General features: G+C 44.2%; 1 long non-coding RNA gene across 1 annotated transcript in view; it reads right to left on the reverse strand.

The window, feature by feature from the left end:
* The window catches only part of LOC309862637, an 18968-nt gene continuing 4227 nt past the window's right edge, over positions 1-14741 (reverse strand). The window contains exons 2-3 of the long non-coding RNA XR_014310617.1: positions 8514-8623; positions 1-617 (exon numbers count right to left, since the gene is read on the reverse strand). This is a non-coding gene — a long non-coding RNA (uncharacterized lncRNA). The remainder of the gene's footprint in view (positions 618-8513; positions 8624-14741) is intronic.

Raw genomic sequence — 14741 nt, forward strand, 5'->3', positions numbered from 1 at the left:
TTAATTATTATCATGTATTAATTATTTATTGGTGCACCTCAGAATTTAGTGACAACATTTACTACCTCACAGTTTCTGTGGCTTAGCTTGGGACTTCTGCCTCACAGTTTCTCAGGGGCCACAGGCAGGGTGCTGGCCAGGAGGCAGTCACATTAAGGCTCCGCTGAGGGAGAACTTGCTTCCAAGCCCTTTGGTGTGGTTTCTTGCTGGTGGTTGGCTACTGGCTGCTTCAGTGTTTGGCCACATCCACCTCTCCATTTGATCAGCTTCATCAGAGCAAGCAAGTGGGGGGCGGGTGGATTAACGTCTTTTAGAACGTAAGCTCAGAAGTGACGTCCCATCGCTTTGCTGTATTCCATTTGCTAGAAGCAAGTCTCTAAGTCCTGTCCAAATCAGGGGGAGGGATGACACAAGGACATGAATATCAGCAGATGGGGATTTGGGAAAGCCATTTTAGAAGGCTCCAACCATATTCATAAACAAGACAATTCCCAATTGTGTTCAGCACTAGGAAGGAAATCAAATAGGTGCAAGACAAGCCCCCTGGAGCGTTGGGAGGTCCTCCTGAGTGAGTGGTCAGCGAAGACCTCGGGAAGAGGTAACAGTTCAGCAGAGACCTGAATGACAAGAAAGAGCCCATCTGAGAATATGCCTTCCAGACAGAAGGAACAGGAAGTGCAAAGTGGGAGGGTGGGCTCTCTGTGTTGGGGGAAGAAAGTGGTGGCCAGTGTTACGAAGCAAAGTGAAGTGAGAACTTTCTAATGAACCCATGAAGCAAATATTATTTACATTTTAAAATAAAGAGTAATTTCTCTAAGATCACACAGCTTGGAAGTCCCCAGAGCACACAAATGGATCTGAGGTTGGGTCTACCTGATGTATTAACTTAAAATCCAGATTTTTGCCACACCAGTACCTTTCAGTTCATTGCAGAATCTACTAGAAGAGATGATGGCGAGTGATCAGCCACCCCAGTGGCCCAGGATCTAAAACCAAAATAGTCCTGAAGGAACTGGGATAGTTGGTCATTGCAAAGGGAAAACATGGCCAACAGGCCCTTTAATGTGGCATGAAACCCAGGTGAGCCAGCAGCTGTGAGTCATCTGGGTAAGACTTGGCTGTGTCTTTTGTAGCTAAGAGAATAAACTGAGTCATAACCCCACCTTGTTGCTAAAATCAGAAGTTTATATACAGCTGCTTTGTTTCCTTTTATTCTTCAGTCATTCCTGTGAGAAGAGCTGGCCTAACGTGCAGGCAGGGAATCTTCAGGTAGGGAGAGGCCCAGGCTGGTTTGTGTCGGTCCTCAGCCACTGAGCAGGACCTCAGGTGTGGGGCAGGGCTCCTTGCTCCCTTGGACAGTTTTCCCATGGGGACTTCTGCTTTGGGCCTACATCCTGATAACTTGAGTCCCTTCCTGAATCACAACTCTTTCTCCTCTTGACCAAAATGCTCAGTCCGGTGCCTGGCCTGGAGAAGGTACTTCATGAAAGTTCAATGCTGAGTGACAGGACATTTACGTGTACACAGCAGAGCAGGATGTGTCTGAGCAGCAGAAGATGGAAGCTGAGCTGTAGCTATTTTTTTTAGAGGAATGATTGATTATTATTAATTTATTTTAGAGGGAGACAGGGAGAGAGCCAGTGCACATGGACAAGGGAAGGGACAGAGGGAGAGCACGAGAGAAACAGACTCTCCACCCAGTGGGGAACCCAATGCAGAGTTCAGTTCCACCACCCTGAAATCATGACCTGAGCTAAACCAAAAGTTGGATGCCTAACTGACTGAGCCACACAGGTGTTCCATATTTATTTATTAGGGGGGGGGGCAGAGGGAGAGACAGAGAGAAACACTCTGCTGAATGGGGAGCTGGACATGGGGCTCAACCTCACAGCCCTGGATCATGATCTGAGCCAAAAACCAAGAGTCGGACGCTCAACAAACTGAGCCACCCAGGAGCCCCTGAGTTGTAGCTATTTCTTTGCTGTTCACGTTGCCATAGGCTGATGACCTGAACCAGGAAGTCAATGACTCTAAGATAGCCCCAGTGGGACTTGGCATCTCTCATCAAGGCAGTGGTTTCTCTACTTCTTCATGAGATCTGACGCTACAGACCAGCCCTCCTTTTTGAACCTCTCCTACTATAAATTCTCCCACTGGAGGTTTTCCTCTGTTCCCCATTACTCCTCCTTTTCTAACTCCTCCCCTGGCCTCCTTCTTCCCCTGTGAGCCCTGGCCCTTCTTCTCTCCCTCTCTAGAGGACGCCACACTCAGCTGTAACTTTCACTTTCACTCTATGCTGGTGACCTGCTAAGAGGTCTCAGACAAGACTGATTTCAACTGGACACAGGGTAGATCCCATCCACTATCTCCCCTGGGGTGCACAGCACCTCTCTGTGGGCAGACTATACTTCTTTGTCCCATCATCAGGCTTGGCCTACTGTCTAGTTTGGCCACAGAAGGTGGGCAAAGTTGACAATGTGCCAATTTCCAAGAGGAGCTCTAATAGGGCCTCCGTCCCAGGATATAGCAGGTAGACACTAAAGTGGTCTCCATGATCCCTAAATCCTAGTGTTTATGCCTTTATATAATATCCTCCTGTCAAGTGTAGGGGGACCCGTGACTTACTTGTAACCAATAGAATATGGTGAAGGTGATGGGATATCTGTCACTCCCATAAATATGTTACTTTGTATAAGACTCCATCTTGCTCGCAAACTCTCTCTGTTGCTGTCTTTGAAGGGGAAAGCTGTCATAAAGTAAGGGGTCATGTTGGAGAAGCCCAAGTGGCGAAAAACTGCAGGTGGCTTAGTCTAGGAGCCAGCAATGACCCCAAGCAAGAAGCTAAAACCTCAACTCAAAACGTAAGTAAATGAATTTGGCTGAAACCAGGAGGGATCTTGGAGGTGAATTTTTCCCAGTTTAGCTTGTGATGAGAGCCCTAGTCGGTACCTGGATTTCATCTGGATAAGAGCCTGAGTGGAGGACCCAGTGAAGCCATAGCCTGCCATGTGGTCTCCCCCTCTTCCTGACAAGAATTGAGCTCACGAGGGTGGAGAGTTTTGTTCTGTTCACGTGTATTTCTTCAGCATCATTGCTTAGCATATAGTGGGCATGCAATAGATATGAATGAAAAAATGGGAAGGAACTTTTTTTTGCTTAACTTAAGAGAGAGATAGCTGCCCATAACAAATTCATTACATAAAAGATACACACGTAGTAAATGCATTACATATACTTATCACATGTATTGGAATGGCTATAGGAGTTAAACTTTGTCACAGGATTATGATCGAATTCCAAGGTGCATTAGGCACCAAGCTGACAGGATTTGATCCATGGTAGAATTAACTTTATGCTAAAGCAAAAAGTAGGATCATACAAAATGAGTGTTTCTTAATCCATATCAACAAAACAAAATTTCCACTGGTCTAACCTGTGTCATGAGAAAATGGCTGTCAGTATTTTCACCAAACATGTCTGGAATGGTCGGACATACAATTTAGGCTGCATAATGTATGTGAAGTCACTTAGTGGAATCTGGTGTTTTAAATATGAACCTCAAAATGTGTGTCATGAGGACAGGCCTCAATGTGGCATAGAGCTGTTTCTCCCTTAGGCAACTTCATAAACATATTATAAGTATTTATTCTACGATGGTAGTTAAAATTCTCCTGAGAGATGCAAGAGGTGAGGAGGCAGCCAGAAATCAGATACGTGGATGTTTTGTGGTAAATGTTCTATAGCAAAGTGGCTTCCCTCTATCAACTATCAAATTTCTGGATTCTTTTCCGCACAACTTGGTAGAATTCTGGTAGAATTACGGTCCCCCAAAGATGTCCACAACTTCACCTCTGGAAGCTGTGAACATATTATGTTGCAGGGCAAAGAGGAATGAAGGTTACTGCCGGTGGAATTAAGGGGGCTAATCAACTGGTTTTGAGGTGGGAGATCATTCTGGATTATCTGGGTAGGCCCAAGGTAATCACCAGTGTCTTTATAAGTGAGAGAAGGCCGAGGAGTCTGAGTCCTACAGAGAGCTGGAGGGACAGGGCAGCCGGCTTTGAAGATGGAGGAGAGAGGCACGAGCCACGGAATGCAGTGGCCTCTAAAAGGCAGAGAAGGCACAGGAACAAATTTTTCCCTAGTGCCTCCAGTAAGAGATGCGGCCCTGAGGACACTTTGCTCTTAGTGCAAGGAAACCCATCTGGGGTGTCTGCCCTCCAGCTCTCTGTCAGATAGAAAACCTGTGTTGTATTAAGCCCCTGAGTTCGTGGTCATCCGTGAACTCAGCAAGGGGAGACAAAGACAGCACTGTGAGGAACAACGAAGTACTGGAGATTTTGCCCTAATTGCGAAGGAGCCCGTCTCATTTCAATGGATGCTGGCAGAACACATGTGACCCCAGAGACAAAGAGAAGCTTCTCATTGACTGATGGCAGAACAGCTGCTGGCAGGTCAACATTCTGCATGGTTCACCGAGCCCAGACTCCCACAGGGCAGCATGAAGACGGCCAGGTGACTTCTGCTCAGGGGCTCAGGTGATGAGAGAGGAAACTTGACACTAGGGAACTCAAATCATTCACACTGGGCAGCAAGCACCCCTGTCCTTTCCTCCAAGGGAGGTGTCCTGTCTTCCAAGCTGAAAAGCCATAACAGTAATAGGCATGAGGACAGTGGTTTGAGTTTACAGATGACTTTTCACCTCTACCATCTAATTTAACCTTTATTTTAAAGATTTCATTTACTTATTTGAGAGAGAGAGAGAGCACAGGGGTGGGGCAGAGAGAGAGAGATTCCATGCAGAGCAGAGAGCCCAATGAGGGGCTCGATCCCAGGACCCTGGGACCATGACCTGAGCTGAAGGCAGACGCTTAACCAACTGAGCCACCCAGGCGCCCCTAATTTAACCTTTCAATAACCCCTTAAAGAGGCAATGTTCCCAAGCACCTGAGGCCCTGAAATACTGAATGATACACTTGAGGCCACCCACCCAGTAAGGGCCACCCACCCATCCACATTTCCTGTGGCTTCCCATTCTAATACTCCCGGTAAATAGAGCCATTTGTGCAGCTCTTCTCCCTTTGAGGGTATGAAAGTCTTGTAAAAGAGTAAATTGTTATTCAGGCTCTCACTCTGGTGACCTACAAATGGCAGATCCTCAACTCAACCAAGAGAAAGAACATGGTCTTTGGAATTAGATATCAGTGGTTCAAATCCTGACGATGCCTCTCTAATGTCTATGAGCCTCAGGCTGCCAATCTGCAAAACGGGGTCATAATTCTTTCATAGGGATGTTAAGAGACTTGTGCCTCATGAGTCATGTTGTTCAGATTCAGGTTGTCCCTCCTGGAACTACTCGCTCAATTTGTCTCTTCCTCACGACTGCAAGCTTCTTGAGGTCAGAGGCCATGGCTTTTGTGCTGGTCCCCCTACCAACCAGCACTGTGCCTGATGAAAAGACATGCTAAATAAGCATGTGTTGACTGAAAGAGTCTACCTGGCCCCCAGTGGGAGCTTGATAGTTGCCTCTTTCCACTTTCCCTCCATAAAACCTTTCGGAATCTGCTTCCTGGACAGATGGCAGCATGCCAGACAAGACAAGGGACAATTTCCATACCAGAGGAAGTCTGGGTTCTCCACAGTCACTTTCATTTCCTAAAACTGAAATTTCTGTGATACATATTATGCAAGAGCGAATAAGGTAGCTGCTCACTGGACAGCCGGAGCCAAACAGAGTCACCCGTCCTGGTTCCTGGCATAGCTGGCGTGGGCCCAGTTGTGCAAGTTTCTGAGGTTTGAAACAGAACAACTCTTCTAGTGTTTCTGCGAACACCAGGGAAACATCTCCTGGCAGACCTATCCTTCATTCTTGGAAAAGAGAGCCATGCCCCTTTCCTTCCCAAAGCCAAGTCCCATGGCTCTCTCCTGTGAAAGTGAATAATGGTAAGTCACTGTTGGGCCTACAGACTAGGGCTGTAGCCATCCAGTAATGAGGAGGTAAAAAGCCTCCACAAATGCAGGTTTCATGAACTGGGTTTCTCCCCACCTCCTTTTTCTGTCCCCTCCTATTTCCTGGACTCGATTCTCTACTTCTGATGGGATTCCCCTTCTTCCCAAATACTTTCCCTTTTCTGTTCCAGCTGAACCTGCAGGAGGCAATGCTCTGACCTTTACTCATTCCAGCAACACCCTTACTTTCTGAGGGAACTGAGCTCATCCCAGAAGGAAACAATGTTCATATCAAAGTCAGAAAGCCCAATAATAATTGCATTTCTTAGTGTATGTGCTTTTTTCTTTTTCTTTTTTTTTTTTTTAAGTTTTATTTAACAGAGAGAGAGATCACAAGCAGGCAGAGAGGCAGGCAGAGAGAGAGGGGGAAGCAGGCTCCCTGCTGAGCAGAGAGCCCGACATGGGGCTCGATCCCAGGACCCTGAGACCATGACCCGAGCTGAAGGCAGAGGCTTAACCCGTGGAGCCACCCAGGCACCCCAGTGTATGTGCTTTTTATCAAAGGGGCTTATTAGTACAAGTGAATGCTGTTTCCGGCACAATTTCCATAGAGAATTGTTGGCCAGTTTGTCTTTTCCGGGTCCCTCAGGAACAATTCTTGCTTGATAATGTCTGCCTTTTTGAAAGTAAAGTAATGGGGAGCATTAGTGATTTTATATTCGGTCTACACTGAATCAAGTGTCTCCTTGTCCTCTGGGTTATAGAGCTCAGTGGGTCAGAGAGTAGACGGGTTTGCGGGCTGATCCTTTGAACAGTAGTCATCTATCTGATAATTTCCCTAGCAGTTCTCTTAAGATCAGAAACAAATGCTTTTTAGGAGAGTGAGGAAAAAAATTTACCCAGAAGTCCATATCCATTCACATTGTTTAATTTTCTCTTTTGAATTTTTATTATTTGTCAACGCAGCTTTGAAGCTGTGTGATTTAAAAAAAAAAAAAAAAGATTGTATTTATGTATTTGACAAAGAGAGAGACAGCAAGAGGAGAGAGGGAACACAAGCAGAGGGAGTGGAGAGGGAGAGCAGGCTTCCCACCAAACAGGGAGCCCACAGCTGAGCTTGATCCCAGGACTCTGGGATCATGACCTGAGCTGAAGGCAGCAGCTTAACTGACTGAGCCACCCAGGCATCCCTGAAGCTGTATGATTTTATGTCTAAAAGTTCCTCAGTCAACTGACCAACAATTCCCCTTTCTCTTCTCAATTCCCCCATGGTTACCTACTTTTGCCTAATGTTTGTGCTCAGATATTTACAGACAGTTGTGCTTCTCCAGTTGATTTTCCATAAAACAAGCACATTTATTCATTTGGCTCTACATACCAAGTAACCCATATCTCGTGTTTATAGATACTGGTACCCCATGAGTCCTGGCGGGCCTTGCCTGATTTCCATGACTCTCTGACATTCACTTCTCAGGGACAAGACTCGGGTGCAATGGTGCAGTTAGCAACAGGACTCACCATCTCTCGTAACCACTGCACCACACTGCCTTCCTGTGCTATCTTCCTGATGTGAGGAAAGTTTTAAAATCACTCTGAAATATTTTTCTCACAACAGACAAGAACTATTGCATCCTAACTTTCCAATAGACAGTCTGGACCTTTCGACAGATGAACAGTTAAGGTAGGACTCGAACCCACTGGACCCATAGCATGCTCACACTGATGAGGTGGTATTCCCACTGTTCCCTCCGTACCTGGGGATGTCATCAGAAAGCCCACAAGGTTCTTGGGGGGTCAGGGTAGGAGCTCCTTGAATCAGGAAATTAAAGGTGACCAGAACCAGAAGTGACTATGGGATATTCTTTTCCCCAGGACAGATGTCCTCATTATTTGCATCCTGCCCTGTCAGCAACTTGATTGGACTGGCCCAACCTCCAGCAAACTGGAGTGGTCGAAGTTCCCGTAGTCTAAATCCTAGGGCCTTTCCTAACAAGAACATATAACACTGAGCCTTAACCAGGTTCTGGGTGCTGTCTTCTGGATAAGTATCATCCTGTTCCCCCACGCACGCCATTTAATACATGTGAAAACTAGGACTTGTGATCTGCTGGGTCATAAAGCTAACCTGTGCAAGAGACACAGCACCAACCCTCAATAGGCCCAGTCCCCATCAGGCTGTGGAGGTGGGGCACAACCAGGTGCGTGGAGCCCTGGAAATCAGTCAGTTCAGCTTTGGGTGTGTGCTGCCTGGGCCACGGTTGGTGGGTGCCCTGGATCACTCCAGGAGCTGATTTATGGCCACGACTCGGAGGGAGTCTTTCGGAGCCAGCATCGAATATTTTTAAGAACCTGTATGCTTCTGTAGGACAGAAAGTGAGAAGCTCCAATGATAATGATGATAATAATAGCTAATAATTATTGATCTCTCTCTGAAGACCAAGCATTCTGTTAGCGCATTGGATACATGACCTTGCTCAAACAGGACAGAAAATCAACTGGGATTTCAGTGTCCTGGGGTTTCAAGCCATGATTCATTTATCATTTAACTTTCTTCTTGGACTTACCAGAGCAAGTGACATCATTGTAGGCAACGTTGATTCCACTTACGACTCTCCCATGTGGCAATCATCCTTGAATTGCGCCATGCATTTGGGCCACATCTGTGTAAAGAAATCTTGCAACAACCAACAACAAGACAGAAGAAAGAGAAATTAAGGAGAAATCTTGCAACAAAATGGGCACACAGACACCCATTCCACCAAAAATCCAGTTTTCTAGTATTTGAGTGCTTACTAACATTCTCATTGAATAAGTGTAGCAAGATTATGAAGCATAGGAACCTGTCTGTGGAGATCTAGTGAAATGTGTAGCTTGTGGGCTTTGAAACCAGACTGATAATGGTTCCAATCCCAGCTTTGTTACTTAGCAAGTTCCTGAGCCCTTCTGAGCCTCCTTGAATTTAAAAGGAAGATAATGCCCCCCTCACAGACTTGTTACAGGATTAAACAAACATACATAAAACAGTGAGCAGAGGTCTTGGCACAAGATAGGGTCTCAACAGGAGTAATTTCCTCCCACTCCTCCATCCCCAAACTGGCTTCGACAAACCAAATTTGATAGTATTCCCTGACTTCTCCTTCTGTACCCCAATTTATAGTTCCTTTTTCTTGATTATCTTGATTTGCTCATTTATTTATTTAAAGGTTTTTAGCAAATACCTATTGTGTGCCAATTACTGGATAACCATTGAAGATACATTGATGAACTAAATAAAGAAAAACTTCCTTTTCATTTCCTGGTGAGAGAGGCAGACATTAATCATACAAGTGGGAGGGTAGTTAGAAAGGGACATAAATGCTGTGAAGGAAAGGAACACATAACAAGGCTTTAGAGTATGGGACGTGAAGGGTTGTTGAGACCGAAGAAGTGAGAACATCTATGGCAGGTAGTGCTCAGGCAGGTGGAGTGGACAGTGATGGTGAAGGGGGTGTTAGTAAAGGATGGCATTCACGAAAGGGATAGGCAAAGGATGTCGGTGGGTGTGGAGACTCTGTGTGTCTGAAAACCTGAGAGACCAATGTGGCTGGCACACAGATGATGATGGGGAGAAGGGACAGAGACCAGAAGTTTAAGCAGAAGCCATTCCACAGACTCTGCCAGGGTCTTAAGATCCTCAAGCTAAGAGCAAGTCAGAAGTCTCAGAAGAATTTTTAATATGGGGGTAGTGTGACACGACCAGATTTTGCCCTGAAAAAAGATCATTCTAGATCTGTGCTATCCAATAATGGTACCTATTAGCTACATGTGACTCTCAAACACTTGAAATGTTGTTGGTCTTAGTTGGGATTTACTGTAAATGTAAACTATGCACTGGGTTTCATAGACTTAGGATGAAAACAAGAACGTAAAATGTTTCATTCATTTTAACATATTGATTCCATATTGAAGTGATAATATTTTGGGTGAAATAAAATGTACTTAAAGTCAATTTTACCTCTTTCTTGCTGTTTGGGGTCCTAGGGGTGGAAACTGGACTGGAGAGGAGTGCAGTCTGGGCAAGAGGTGAGGAAATAGGGACATTGAATATAAAATCTCTTTTCAGAATTTGAACTATAAGTGGGGAGAGAGGGAGAGAGAAAGAGAGAAGCTTGAGGGAGATGAATTTTTTTGTTGTTTGCTTTTTTTTTTTCTATTTATTTTTTTAAATTTTTATTTATTTAATTTCTTTTCAGTGTTCCAGAATTCAGTGTTTATGCACCACACCCAGTGCTCCATGCAATACATGCCCTCCATAATACCCACCAGCAGGCTCACCCACCCTCTCACCCCTCCAAACCCCTCAGATTGTTTTTCAGAGTCCACAGTCTCTCATGGTTCATCTCCCCCTCCAATTCCCCCCAACTCCCTTCTCCTCTCCATATCCCATGTCCTCCGTGTTATTTCTTATGCTCCACAAATAAGTGAAACCATATGATAATTGACTCTCTCTGCTTGACTTATTTCACTCAGCATAATCTCTTTCAGTCCTGTCCATGTTGATACAAAAGTTGGGTATTCATCTTTCTGATGGAGGCATAATACTCCATAGTATATATGGACAACATCTTCCTTATCCATTCGTCCATTGAAGGGCATCTTGGTTCTTTCCACAGTTTGGTGACTGTGGCCATTGCTGCTATAAACATTGGGGTACAGATGGCCCTTCTTTTCACTACATCTGTATCTTTGGGGTAAATACCCAGTAGTGCAATTGAAAGGTCATACAGAAGCTGTATTTTTAATTTCTTAAGGAATATCCACACTGTTTTCCAAAGTGACTGTACCAACTTACATTCCCACCAACAGTGTAAGAGGGTTCCCCTTTCTCCGCATTCCTTCCAACACACATTGTTTACTGTCTTGTTAATTTTGGCCATTCTAATTTGTGTAAGGTGGTATCTCAATGTGATTTTGATTTGAATCTCCCTGATGGCTAGTGATGATGAACATTTTTTCATGTGTCTGTTAGCCATTTGTATGTCTTTGGAGAAGTGTCTGTTCATGTCTTCTGCCCATTTTTTGACATGGTTATCTGTTTTGTGCGTGTTGAGTTTGAGGAGTTCTTTATAGATCCTGGATATCAGCCCTTTGTCTGTATTGTCATTTGCGAATATCTTCTCCCATTGTCTGGGTTGCCTCTTTGTTTTGTTGACTGTTTCATTTGCTGTGCAGAAGCTTTTGATCTTGATGAAGTCCCCAAAATTCATTTTCGCTTTTGTTTCCTTTGCCTTTGGAGATATGTCTTGAAAGAAGTTGCTGTGGCCAATGTCAAACAGGTTACTGTCTATGTTCTCCTCTAGAATTCTGATGGATTCCTGCCTCATGTTGAGGTCTTTTATCCATTTTGAGTTTATCTTTGTGTGTGGTGTAAGAGAATGGTCAGGTTTCATTCTTCTACACATAGCTGTCCAATTTTCCCAGCACCATTTATTGAAGAGACTATCCTTTTTCCACTGTATATTTTTTCCTGCTTTGTTGAAGATTATTTGACCATAGAGCTGAGGGTCCATATTGTTGTTTGTTTTTTAAATAACTGGAAGAGACTTGAGCAGGTGTAAATACTGGTAGGAATGGTCTGTAGTGGCAGAGAGTACAGTGAGAAGCCATTATAAGCAGGGCATGGTTCCTGAGAATGCAGGGAGGGACAATGTTCCATACTGGACTGACTGGGGGTGTGTGTGGGGGGGGCGGACCAGCCACACTGCAATAAGGGCTCCCCCTTTTATTGTGGCAGAGGGAGGAGGATGGGTGTGGATGGAGATTCAGAAGTGGGAAGTTGTAGGGATTTCTTCAGATGACTTTACTGTGCTCTGTGAAGTAAGAAGGAAAGTCATACCTGAGAGGATATGAGGGGGCAGAGATGGTCAATGGCAGGAGCAACGTGGTGAGAGGGTCACATATGGTGGAGAGTGAAGGTGCTTTAGTGAGAGAAATGGAATAAAAATGACTGCTGTCCTCTTATAAAGCAGGCAGGAGGGCACTCTTAGGTTTGGGATTTAATGTCATATAGGAGAAATAGAAACATGAGGAGAAGAGACAGTGGTGGGTCTAGAATTTCTGTTTGGTAGAGCAATCTGATTCAGGGGAGATAGGGCTTGAAGCTTTTTGTGTGGGATTTTACATGCTATTCTAGTGAGGAAACACAGATTGTTCATACTGAACATACTGAACGGGGAAGCCTTATGGAGATTGGGGAGGTCTTTGGAGGTAAAGCCCTGGTCTTCAACCCCATGTTTGGCAATACCAAAGAAAGGTGTTACAATGATATGATTGTGAATGAAAGGGGCTGTGCATCCCCAGCACCCCACCCCTCCACCCCCAGCAGCTGGCAGGAAGGTTCCGACTATCTGGCCATGCCCAGCTAGGTTTTTCTATAAAAAGAAGGAAGGAGCTATTTCCTGGTGAATCAGGAGTTTTGGGGTCAAGTACAACTCTCCATATGGTGCTGAGAGAATGAGACCCCTGGGGGCTGCTGACACCTCCACCTGTGAATGCCAGCTTGCACCAAACATTGGCCTCAATCTGTACTGAATGAGCAAGGAAGACAAGGAAGGAGATGACTAATGGATTGGGGAAAGAGGAAGGAAATCAGTGTACTCTGAGCAAGACGCAGGAGGCCCGAGTTAATCGCTGAGAGCTTGGATGACTGTTAAGTAATGACCAAGTCCAGGAGGGGGCTGAGGTAAAGCAGAGGGAATCTTCTGCGAATAGAAGCTAAAGGGATGGAGAGGCTTCTGGAACAGTGAACTCCCCCGGACTACTAGAAAATCTTGGAAAGAAGAATTTCTAAGGGCTGGTGCCAAAGCCTTCAACAAATGGGAGGAAGGGACTAGGGGGTCAGCAGATGGGGACAGACATAGGAGGCCAGAGGTCAAGTGGTGTGCTTGGAGCCCTTAACCCCAGAGAAACTGGTGTTCTTACAAAGGATTGGGGAAGCAACAGACTGTGATTCTCAAGGATTAGGGTTCCTGGGTTTGATGATGCTCTTCGCAGAAAACCATGAAACAACATCAAACGATGGATTTAATCCCATCATATGAACTGGGATTTAGCACAAATCATTTTAGTGATCAATGTGGGCTGGAACTGACACATGGTAAATAATATATTCACCGTTGGGTCTTTACCAGTGACTGAAAGCTCACAGGAACCATAGCCAAAGGAAAAGCAGAAAGGCACTGACAGGACACACCTAAGCAGACTGACATGGAGGCCGAGTCTGTCTCAAGTGACAGGAAGTGATGGCAACAGGCAGCTGAAGAGGAAGAGCAGCAGTTAACGTGGGGAGGAAGGAAAAGACGTGGCAATTTTTTTTTTAACTGACTCAAATTAAATTTTGTTAACGTTGGCTTTTTTAAAATGTCCTCGAAAATTTTTGTTTGCAGAGGTAATTCAGAAGTTCACTTTGGCTTTATGATTAATATTGAGATTACTATATTCACAAAGTTAAAAACCTTGTCTTTCCCTAAGGTTTTAGGTTTCATCAGATGTTTATAAATCTACCAAAATTTATAGATCACTTTAAAAGAGACTTTGGCTTACATTTGTCCTATTTACAAACGTAGCTAATCTTTAAAACAGTTCAAGTGGGGGTCACCTACGTGGCTCAGTCTTTAAGCCTCTGCCTTTGGCTCAGGTCATGATCCCAGGGTCCTGGGATTGAGCTCCACATTGGGCTCCTGCTCAGGGGGAAGCCTGCTTCTCCCTTTCCTCTTGTCTGTGTTCCCTCTACTGCTGCCTCTCTCTCTCTGTCAAATAAATAAATAAATAAATAAAATCTTTATAAAAAATAGTTCAAGCCAATCAATATAAGTAAAAAAACAAAATAGTTCCAGCTAGATTTATAAGTGTAAAATACTTCATGTCCTCTTTAAATGTCTCTGTTGTTTGAGTTAACAAAACTATGATGAGTTCACAAATAGCTCCCATATAACTAATACGCTTACAAATATGGTGAACTTTAAACTTTCTTAAGCATTTCCATATATAACAAGTGTACAAGCCATGCTTCTTACAAACAAAAATTTCAACTTGAAAATCACAAGTATGAATAGTATATATTTTATTTTATTTTTTAGTAAGGTGTAATTGACATACAACATGATATTAGTTTCAAGTATTCCACACTTGTATGCATTGCAAAATGGCCACACAATACGTCCACTTCCTGTGGAAAATCACCTTACAAAGTTAATATAACATTATGGACTGTATTCCCTATGCTGTACATTACACCCTCATGGCTTATTTCTTTCATAGCTGGAAGTTTGTACTTTTCAATCCATTTCAACCCTGCCTCCAATCCTCCCTGTCTCCGGCAACCACCAATCTGTTCTCTATGAGTCTGGATTTTGTTCTGTTCTGTTTGTTTTGCTTTTTGGATTCGACATACAAGCGAAATCATGCGGTATTTGTTTTTCTCTGCTGGATTTATTTCACTTAACATAATATCCTTAAGTTCCATCCATATTGTCACAAATGTAAGACTTTGTTCTTCTTTATGGCTAAGTAGTAGGCCATTATGCATATAGATAACACATCTTCTTTATCGATGCACCCATTGGTGAACACTTAGATGGTTTCCATGACTGGGCTACTGGAAATTACACTGCAATGAACATAGCGATGTATATATTATTTTGAATTAGTGTTTTCACTTTCTTTGGACAGATACCCAGTAGAGGAATTGCTGGAACAACCCAGTAGAGGAATTGCTGGAACATGGTATTTCTATTGTCAGTTTTTTGCAGACC

The sequence above is a fragment of the Mustela nivalis genome, assembly GCF_964662115.1.
Source record: "Mustela nivalis genome assembly, chromosome: 4".
Lineage (NCBI taxonomy): Eukaryota > Metazoa > Chordata > Mammalia > Carnivora > Mustelidae > Mustela > Mustela nivalis.